This window comes from Bubalus kerabau, chromosome 19, assembly GCF_029407905.1.
Source record: "Bubalus kerabau isolate K-KA32 ecotype Philippines breed swamp buffalo chromosome 19, PCC_UOA_SB_1v2, whole genome shotgun sequence".
Classification (NCBI taxonomy): Eukaryota; Metazoa; Chordata; class Mammalia; order Artiodactyla; family Bovidae; genus Bubalus; species Bubalus kerabau.
In genome coordinates this window covers 34,625,321-34,635,000 of record NC_073642.1, presented here as the reverse complement: position 1 = coordinate 34,635,000, position 9,680 = coordinate 34,625,321, and the positions used below count along the sequence as shown (strand labels likewise).

The window sequence follows — 9,680 nt, the reverse complement described above, 5'->3', positions numbered from 1 at the left end:
AAGTTGCTCAGCTGGAATTCCATCATCTCCACTAGCTTTGTTCATAGTAATGCTCCCCAAGGCCCACTTGACTTCACACTTCCAGCGAAATGTATGTGTCCTACTTTTTTCACATCCTTGCCAGCACTGGGTATGGTCAAGTCTTTTTCATTTTAGCCTTGGGTATGTAGTAATATCTCATTTTGATTTTAATTTACACATCCCTTGTGACTTATGAGCAGGAGTACATCTTCGATTTGAATTTTGTGTGAAATATCTGTTCATGTATGATTCAAGCTTGTACTTCAGACTCTTCTACTGTAGAATTAAAAGGGTAGCTATGCAGGTAATGAGTCCTCACAGAAATAGGTCCTAAAAATGAAAAAGAACTTTGCTGCTGCTGCTGCTGCTAAGTCACTTCAGTCATGTCCGACTCTGTGCGACTCCATGGACTGCAGCCTACCAGGCTCCTCCGTCCATGGGATTTTCCAGGCAAGAGTACTGGAGTGGGGTGCCATTGCCTTCTCCGGAAAAAGAACTTTGCATCAGCTCAACCCCAGCCTTATCAACAATATGACAATGTGGGATCTTCAAGGAAAAGCCACTGGCTGGTAGCTAGTAGGCTCACAGTGAGTCATCTGGTATCCTAAAAACACCAGGACTTCAGGGTCTGGTTCTCAGCCACATGGGCTCAGAAAAGAGCTTTAGCTGACACAGTGAGTCAGAAATTAATGTGAAAATCAGAATGCTGATGTATATGAAGACGGCCAAAAAATGTCCTCAGTGTATCCAGAGAAGAAGGAGTCAATCAGAAAGGGAATTAATCAGCACAGGAAAGACTGAAAAAAGGGGAGTCTCTAAAGGGACATGGTCAGTGTTCATCTGAGCATTGGCTGGGGACAGGGAGGTCTAGTCCAAAGTCATATCCTGTCCAGTTCCAATACTCTGTATTACCCACTGGGCATAAATGAAAAAGCTTGTAACCTTGCAAGTTGTCTGAGGACCACAAGGGGAGTCAGCCTCAGGTTATTTTGATATGGAGGAAGGCAGGGTGGAGAGCAGAGAGCAACTGGATTCCTTGTGATTTCTTAAGCCACTGAATCAAGCAGGTGCAGCCTCGACTTTTCAGATCCTTGAGCCAAGATATCCCTTTTCTTGTGTTAAACAGTTCATATTGGTTTGGCAGATCTAATTACTGTCCAGTATCAAGTATCCTCTTCTTCTTTACTAATAGAACCCTCTTTTTAGTCATAGTTTAAAAATATTTATCTCCCTTACTCCCCTGGAGCTAAGGGTGGCTATAGCCAAGAAGATACTACTGAAAGTCCCTGGGTAGTGCTTCTGGAAAAGTGATTTATTTCCTGAATTTTTTTTAAAGAGGGAAGATTCAACTGGCACATGCATTCTGCCTTTCCCAACCCCCTTCTTCCTGTCTTCCATGCAGACACAATATCCAGAAGAGAGACAGCCAACTTTTGACCTTGCAACAGAAAGACACACACCAAGGATGGCAGGACTCCCTGGTGGCTCAGATGGTAAAGAATTTACCTGCAATGCAGGAGACCTAGGTTTGAGCCCTGGATCAGGAAGATCCCCTGGAGAAGGGAAGGTCTGCCCACTCTGGTATTCTTGCCTGGAGAATTCCATGGACAGAAAGGCCTGGCAGGCTACAGTCCATGAGGTCTGAGTCTGATGCAACTGAGCGACTGATGTGTTCACTTTTAAGGATGGCAGAAAAGGAGAGAAGGAGCCTGATTCCTTGAGCAGCTGCATCAGTTCCCAGACTGCCTGTCTCAGACTCCTTGTAATAGGAGAAAAGTAAACCTCATATGGATTTGGCCACTTTGTTGGGTTTCTAAACACAGCCAAATACAGTTCTATCACTCAGAGAATTCAGTACCCTGAAGTGGGATACTGCAAGTAACATAATCCGAAACGTGAACTTTGTTGAGTGGGAGAGATGAGCTTTTGGGCTGGGAGGGTACATGCATTGCAGACTGGAATTCCAATGACTTTGCTGTGCAGTGGTGGAACACATGGTCAATTTGCTCTTCTATGGGAGATACCCCACATGCCAACCTATTCTGTTGTGTTAGGGGAAATAGCTGGAATGATTCAGAATGTTGGCACATGCTGGTAACTTCATTCCATTTTCAACAAAGTCCTGAAGGAGACCAATGAGCTAGTTTTATCCAGGTTGAAGAAAAAAAAAGAAGGAAATACCACTTCACTAAGGAAGACTCTGCTTAGGACCTGCTATCTCCTTTGAGATCCCATAATTTGGGATAATCTGACCTATTGGGATAATTTGATGATTCTATAACTCGGAGATTTGCAAAGCTGAAAAAGATCATTGCATCTGTTCTTCAAATAGGAATGTGGCCTAAGCAATAGCTAAGAAGATGAGACTGGTGTCCTGGGCCTTTCCTAAGCACCTTCCTTTAAAAATCACTGCTCCACAGGAGATTGGGATTGACATACATATAGTACTATGCATAAAATGGGCTTCCCTGGTGGCTCAGATGGTAAAGAATTTGCCTGCAATGCAGTAGACCCGGATTTGATCCCTGGGTCGGTAAGATCCCTTGGAGAAAGAAATGGAAATCCACTCCACTATTCTTGCCTGGAGAATTTCATGGGCAGAGGAGCCTGGCAGACTACAGTCCATGGGATAGCAAAGAGTCAGACACAACTGAGCAACTAACACACACGTGCTTAAAATAGATAACTAGTAAGAACCTACTGAATAGCACAGGGAGCTCTACTCAATGCTCTGCTGCTGCTGCTAAGTCGCTTCAGTTGTGTCCAACCTGTGCGACCCCATAGACAGCGGCCCACCAAGGCTCCACCGTCCCTGGGATTCTGTAGGCAAGAACACTGGAGTGGGTTGCCATTTCCTTCTCCAGTGCATGAAAGTGAAAAGTGAAAGTGAAGTCACTCAGTCGTGTCTGACTCTTAGCGATCCCATGGACTGCAGCCTGCCAGGCTGCTCTGTCCATGGGATTTTCCAGGCAAGAGTACTGGAGTGGGTTGCCATTGCCTTCTCCGACTCAATGCTCTATGGTGACCTAAGTGAGAAGAAAATCCATACAAGAGTGGATATGTATATACATATAACTGTTTCACTTTACAGCAGAAACTAACACATTGTAAAGCAACTATACTCCAATAAATTTTTTAGAAAAAATCTAAATATCCATCAACAGAGGAATGGCTAAAGAAGATGTGGTACATATATACAATGGAATATTACTCAGGACTAAAAAGGAATGAAATAATGCCATTTCCAGAGAGGTGGATAGATCTAGTGACTGTCATACAGAATGAAGTCAGAAAGAGAAAAACAAACATTGTATAATGTCACTTATATGTTGAATCTAGAAAAATGGTACAGAAGAACTTAGTTGCAAAGCATAGATGTAAAGAACAAATTTATGGATATCAAGAGGGAAGGAGGTGATGGGATAAATTTGGAGACTGGGATTGACTTCTACACACTAGTATGTATAAAATAGATGACGAATGAGAACCTACTCTATAGCACTGGGAACTCTCCTCAATGACCTGTGGTGACCTAAATGGGAAGGAAATCTAAAAAAGAGGGTATATGCATACATGTAATTGACTCACTTTGCTGTACAGCAGAAACTAATGCAACATTAAAAAGCAACTATACTCCAATTAAAATTAACTAAAAAAAAAAAAAAGAATCACCACTCAACCGAAAAAGCAGGGGGTGGGGGTGGGGTGTCTGCAAAGTATTCTCTTCAGCTAGAGCCCTTTGTTTCCAATTGTCTCATGTCAGTGAGCATTAAGTTGAAGGCCAGAAGAATAAGCAGAACACAGAGGCCAACAGATAATAGAGGACGATGTTTAGGTCCATGGACTGTGACCTTACAGGAGCTTCAGCTGTGGTTACTCACACAAAGGATTGAAGAAGAGGTAAATAGACTGGAAGCCTACAACATGTTTGAGGGAATCATATCACCAAAAATGAAAATTTAAGGATCTGACCAGCAAAACTTTATCATTTTTCAACCCAAGTTCCCCGAACACACACAACAGAAAGGGCATCCTCCCCAAAATTTACTTCAAATATGGTTCAAGAGGATAATGCATAAGAAGTCATTCTAAAGAAGATGGAGGGACTTCCCTGGTGGTCCAGTGGCTAAGACTCGGCACTCCCAGTGCAGGGGGCCTGGGTTCAATCCATGGTCAGGGAACTAGATTCCACACACCACTGCTAAGAGTTTGCATGCTGCAACTAGGGGTCCCGTGTGCCATAGCAAAGACCAAAGGTCTTGAGTGCTGCCACTAAGATCCACTGCAGCCAAATGAATAAATACTTTTTAAAAACAAGATGTCTACTTTTAAAAAAGATGAAACTTGGACTATGAAGCACAATTGATAAAGTTCTTTTCAGGGAATAGGTTGTCTGAGCAAGGAAATTACTATCAAAGGAGGCTTTTCCTATCTAGCAGAATTTGGTATTTGCCATAGACCTGATAGTCTCAATAGCTTTGATAAATTCCCCATTCTTCCCTTTTCTTCTCCATTATTATATATGGACATGTTGGGGGAAGATAACTTGGCTTTTAGTTCATGGGTTACTGGACTTGGTATGAGGATTCACACCAGGGCTAAATGTAGAAACTGCCAACTAACTAGAGATTCTGGCTTTTGGGATGGATGCAGTGTCTGAGTGAGACCTCAGAACTGTCTTCATTAGGGAGGGAGTATGTTCTATATTTGGGAGGATAGATAGCCAAAAGGGTGGGCTGTGGGAGTTACTGCTTTCTTTTTACCCAACAAGCATTTTCCATGTCTTCTTTACCATTAGAACTCTTAATTTGTTTAGAAAAGCCATATGCCAGCTAAAAATGACACCAGAGTTTTCCAGCCATTGAGACTTAAGCAAACTCTGCCAAAGATATCTGGAAAAGCTTTGCTTTCTGGTTATAAGTATCACCACTTCTCCCCTTTTTACTTATTTCTCCTTTTCTTGCCTGGAACTAAATGGGAAGTTGAATCTTCAGGAAATAGTGAAGAGTATCAGAAATGGTGAATATTTGAATAAATATCAAAGATTACTTCTCCCTCTTGATTTCTTTAAATTGCATGTGGCTATTTAAAAATAATGTGGGCGAAATTTAAAGAAATAAAAATAATGTGGGAATTTCTCTTTCTATGCTCTGAAACTTCTTAAGTAGCTTTGAAGATTTGATGTGTTCGCCTATGAATTCTTCTGGGCCCTGTGAATTCTTGAAGAGTAATTATTTATTTTATTTAAATTTTTAATGTTTATTAGGGTAAATTTTGGCAAATAATATTTTCCTAGGAAGTTGTCTATTTATGCTACATTTTCAAATGTGTTTGTTCTAGACTTGTGAAAAGTAGCTTCCTAAGATTTTTAGGTATTTAAACCTCTGTCTGCTGGGGCAGGCTTAGTTCTCAGAGCTCATGTTATGGGCCTCTTCCCCTGGATTGATTCTTGTTTTTTTTCCCAGCACGGCCCCCAAACACCAGTCTCCACTTCTATCCCACACAAAAAAACCAAAGAAACCAAAACTGACTCCTGCCTCCAGGCCAGACAAAACGTCTCCTCCGAACTTGACGTCTCCTCCGAACTTGCTGAAGGAAGAAAAAGAACGGCAAGAAGCAACTGAACATATTGATGGGGTACAAAATGAAATAGACAGACTTAACGAACAAGCCAGTGAGGAGATTTTGAAAGTAGAACAGAAATATAACAAATTCCGCCAATAATTTTTTCAGAAGTTGTAATTGATTGCCAAAATACCAAATTTGGGGGTAACAACATTTGTTAACCATCCGCAAGCGTCTGCACTGCTTGGGAAGGAAGATGAAGAAGCGCTGCCTTATTTGACAAGCATTGAGACTTATTTTGAAGATATTAAATCAGGAATTTGAAGATATTAAATCAGGTTACAGAATAGATTTTTATCTTAATGAAAATAGAAAATTATTTTCACTTACTTTGAAAATAAAGTTGTCTCCAAAAACTTTCATCTACATGAGAGTGGTGATCTATCTTCGAAATCCACTGAAATCAAGTGGAAATCCAGAAAGGATTTCACTAAATGATCAAGTCAAATGCATAATAAAGCCAGCAGGAAGAGACAGCATGAGGAACCGGAGAGCTTCTTCACCTGGTTTATTGCTCATTCTGATGCAGGTGCAGATGAGTTAGGAGAGGTCATCAAAGATGGTATTTGGCCAAGTCCATTACCGTGATACTTGTTTCCTGACATGGATGATGAAGGGGAAGGAGAAGATGATGGTGACAATGAAGAGGAAGAAGGATTGGAAGATACTGATGAGGGAGATTAGGATGAAAGTGAAAAAGATGAGGCGGAGGAAGATGAAGGAGATGAGGACTAATGGGACATGGATGGATTCCAACCTTTTTAAATTTCCCTGGGAGCAAGTTGCAGTCTTTTTTTTTTTTTTTTCTTCTCCTGTGCTCAGTCACCCTGTTTTTAAGGTCTCTTTTCTTTTTATACCAAGGTTCACAACTTCTTTGGGAATACCTTGAGCAGAGTTCAATGGGAAAGGAATTTCTACCCCTTTCTATTCCAAATTCATTTTTATCCCTTCCTGTCACAACAAAGGCTATAGAATCAATACCACCACGCTCTGTGGGAAAAAAGAAAAACCTTCTGCTCCCTTAGCTCTGCTGGAAGCTGGAGGGTCCTAGGCCTCTCTGTGATAGTGCATAGAATTCTAGCCTTTCCCCCTCCTTTCTCTGCATGTTGTGCTCAGAGATTACATTGTGTCTCTATGTGAATATGGACAGTTAGCATTTACCAATACTTATCTGTCTACTTTCTCTTTTTTAAAAAAGAAAAAAAACTTTTTAAAAATGGGGTTACAGAAGGTCAGCAAAAGGTGGGTTTGAGATGTTTGGGTGGGTTAAGTGAGTATTTTGACAACATGGCTACTCCTCTGGCATGTTAAATTGTGATGTTTTACAGATGTACTTTCAGTTTAAGATGACACTTTTAAAACAAAAAAGTGAAAGTCGTTCAGTTGTGTCCTACTCTTTGCGACCCCATGGACTATACAGTCCAAGGAATTCTCCAGGCCAGAATACTGGAGTGGGTAACCTTTCCCTTCTCCAGGGGATTCTCCCAATTCAAGGATCAAACCCAGGTCTCCTGCATTGCAGGTAGATTCTTTACCAGCTGAGCTACCAAGGAAGCCCCCCTTTTAAAACAAAATTCTCGCCTAATGACTTGAGCCCTGCCACTAAATGGGAGAATCAGCAGGACCTGTAGGAAATTAGATGCAGTTGACATTCCCTATTGTAATTTTGTTCCTGTATATTTTTAAATGTTTCTTTTTGCTTCACTGAAAAGTAAAAATGATGCTCAGTTTTAAATGTTAAAAGTGTACAAGTTGCTTTGTTACAATAAAACTAAATGTGTTTTTAAAATTTTTAATTCTTCTGTTTCAATGGCTATTTCCTCCTCGTCATTTCTTATCTTGCGTATTTATGCCTTTTCTCTCTCTCTCTTTTTTTTATCCTGGTTAGATTAGCTAGTAATTTGTTGAGTTGACTTTTTTTCCTGAGAACCAGCATTTAGATTTATTTATTCCTTTTAGTTTCTTTTTCTGTTTTCTAACTTATTAATTTCTGCTTATATCTTTAATAGTTCCTTCATTCTGCTTTCTTTTGGTTTGCTTTGCATTTTTTTTTAGCCTTTAAATTGATTTTAATTTTACTTAGCTATCTAGTGTAATACATTCTCTCCTAACTTACTTTTGCAGTATTACATAAATTCGGATAAACTGTGTTTCCGTTACTGCTATTTCATAAAATTCTGCAATTTTGGTTTGTATTATTTTATTAACCCAAGAGTTGCTTGGTACAGAGTTTTAAAATTTTCTAGGTGAAATATTCCTTTGTGATTAATACTTTTATTGCATTGTGATTGGAGAATTCTATTTATATCACTGTTCTTTTTCATTGAGATTTTCTTAAAATCTCAGTAAATTTGTTATTTATATCATTGCTCTCTTTAAAGAAAATTGAGATTTTTCTTTTGTGACTTATATCATCAATTTTCACAAATGCTTCAATCACCCAGTTGCCAGTGCTCTGATCCACCAGGCCTCAGACCTGTCCTCAGTGTTCCTCCTCTCACAATAGGATCCTCTCTCCTTCTGGGATAATTCTAGCTGCTGTTGTTACCAGCTGGCCTCCTCTAAGACCAGGCTACACTCCTCTCCCTTCCACACCACATCCCTACTTGCCACCCCTCTGTTCAGATGTTAGCTCTGGAGCAGACTCCTCTGGTTTCAGATATTAATCTTTCCATTTACAGGTAAACTGAAGTTGGAGCTACTCTCCCTCTCCTAGGATGCTGTAGGTGAGGGCTGGGGTGATGTAATTTGCTTTTGTTGTTGATCTGTGTGGGTTTTGCAGGATTGTGAAGGGATTTAGGCGTCTGCCATTATCCACAGGAATCAGAAAGCTCTGTGATTTCTTTTTATCATATCTCTGCCACTTTTCCTTCGTTCCTGCCTTCCACTGGCTTAAACTTTCCTCTTTTGCCCTTTCCTTCTCAACAACATTGAAGTTGCAGTTCTATTTCTGTTCTTTTAAAAGTAATCCTGAGAAATGTAACATGCATATTTAGCTTAGCAAAGTCTAAAATTAATTAATATCACTATCTTCCTTCCAAACAATTTAAAGACTTGAGAATGCTTTAACTCCCATCATCACCTCTCATGTTATTATTCATACACCAAAAAATTTTGAGTACCTACTGTGCGCCAGGTTGTACAGTAATAAACAAATGTATGGGTATGGCAGGTTGGGGAGCTGGGGGGGTCCCTGTTCTAATGGATTTATGTTTTAATAGGGGAGACAAAGCCTTCCCTTGTAGCTCAGTGGTAAAGGATCTGCCTGCAATGCAGAAGACCTGGGTTTGATCCCTAGGTTGGGAAGATCCCCTGGAGGAGGGCATGGTAACTCACTCCAGTATTCCTGCCTGGGAATCCCATGGACAGAAGAATCTGGCAAGCTATAGTCCATAGGGTCGTCCAGAGTCAGACACAACTGAAGTGCTAAGCAGCAGCAGGGAAGACAAACGGGCTTCCCAGGTGGCACTAATGGTAAAGAATCCACCTGCCAGTGCAGGAGATGCAAGAGATGTGGGTTCAATCCCTGGGCCAGGAAGATTCCCTGAAGAGGAAATGGCACCCCAGTCCAGTGTTCTTGCCTGGAAAATTTCATGGGCAGAGGAGCCTGGTGGGCCACAGTCCATGGGGCCACAAAGAGTCAGATGCAACTGCACACAGGGGAGGCAAGAATCAAATTTAAAATAGAGTATGTGGCACAGTGAAAAGTACTACAAAGCAGAAAACAAAGAGAGGTAGGGGAATATGAAGTCTCCCCTGACTCTGTGTGTGTGGGTGTAGCTAGTCATGCAGATACCTTGAGGAAAGAACATTCTAGACAAAATGAATAGCAAGCACAAAAACCCTAAGGATGTCTTGATATGTTTGAGTGAAGTCGCTCAGTCATGTCCAACTCTTTGCTACCCTGTGGACTGTAGCCCACCAGGCTCCTCCGTCCATGGGATTCTCCAGGCAAGAATACTGGAGTGGGTTGCCATTTCCTTCTCCAGGGGATATTCCCAACCCAGGGATCGAACCCAGGTCTCCCGCATTGC

General features: G+C 41.0%; 1 pseudogene; it reads left to right on the top strand.

Annotated features, from left to right (window-relative positions):
• LOC129633916 (protein SET-like) overlaps positions 1-6,381 on the top strand; it is a 35,285-nt pseudogene extending 28,904 nt beyond the window's left edge.
• The last annotated feature ends 3,299 nt before the right edge of the window (positions 6,382-9,680 follow it).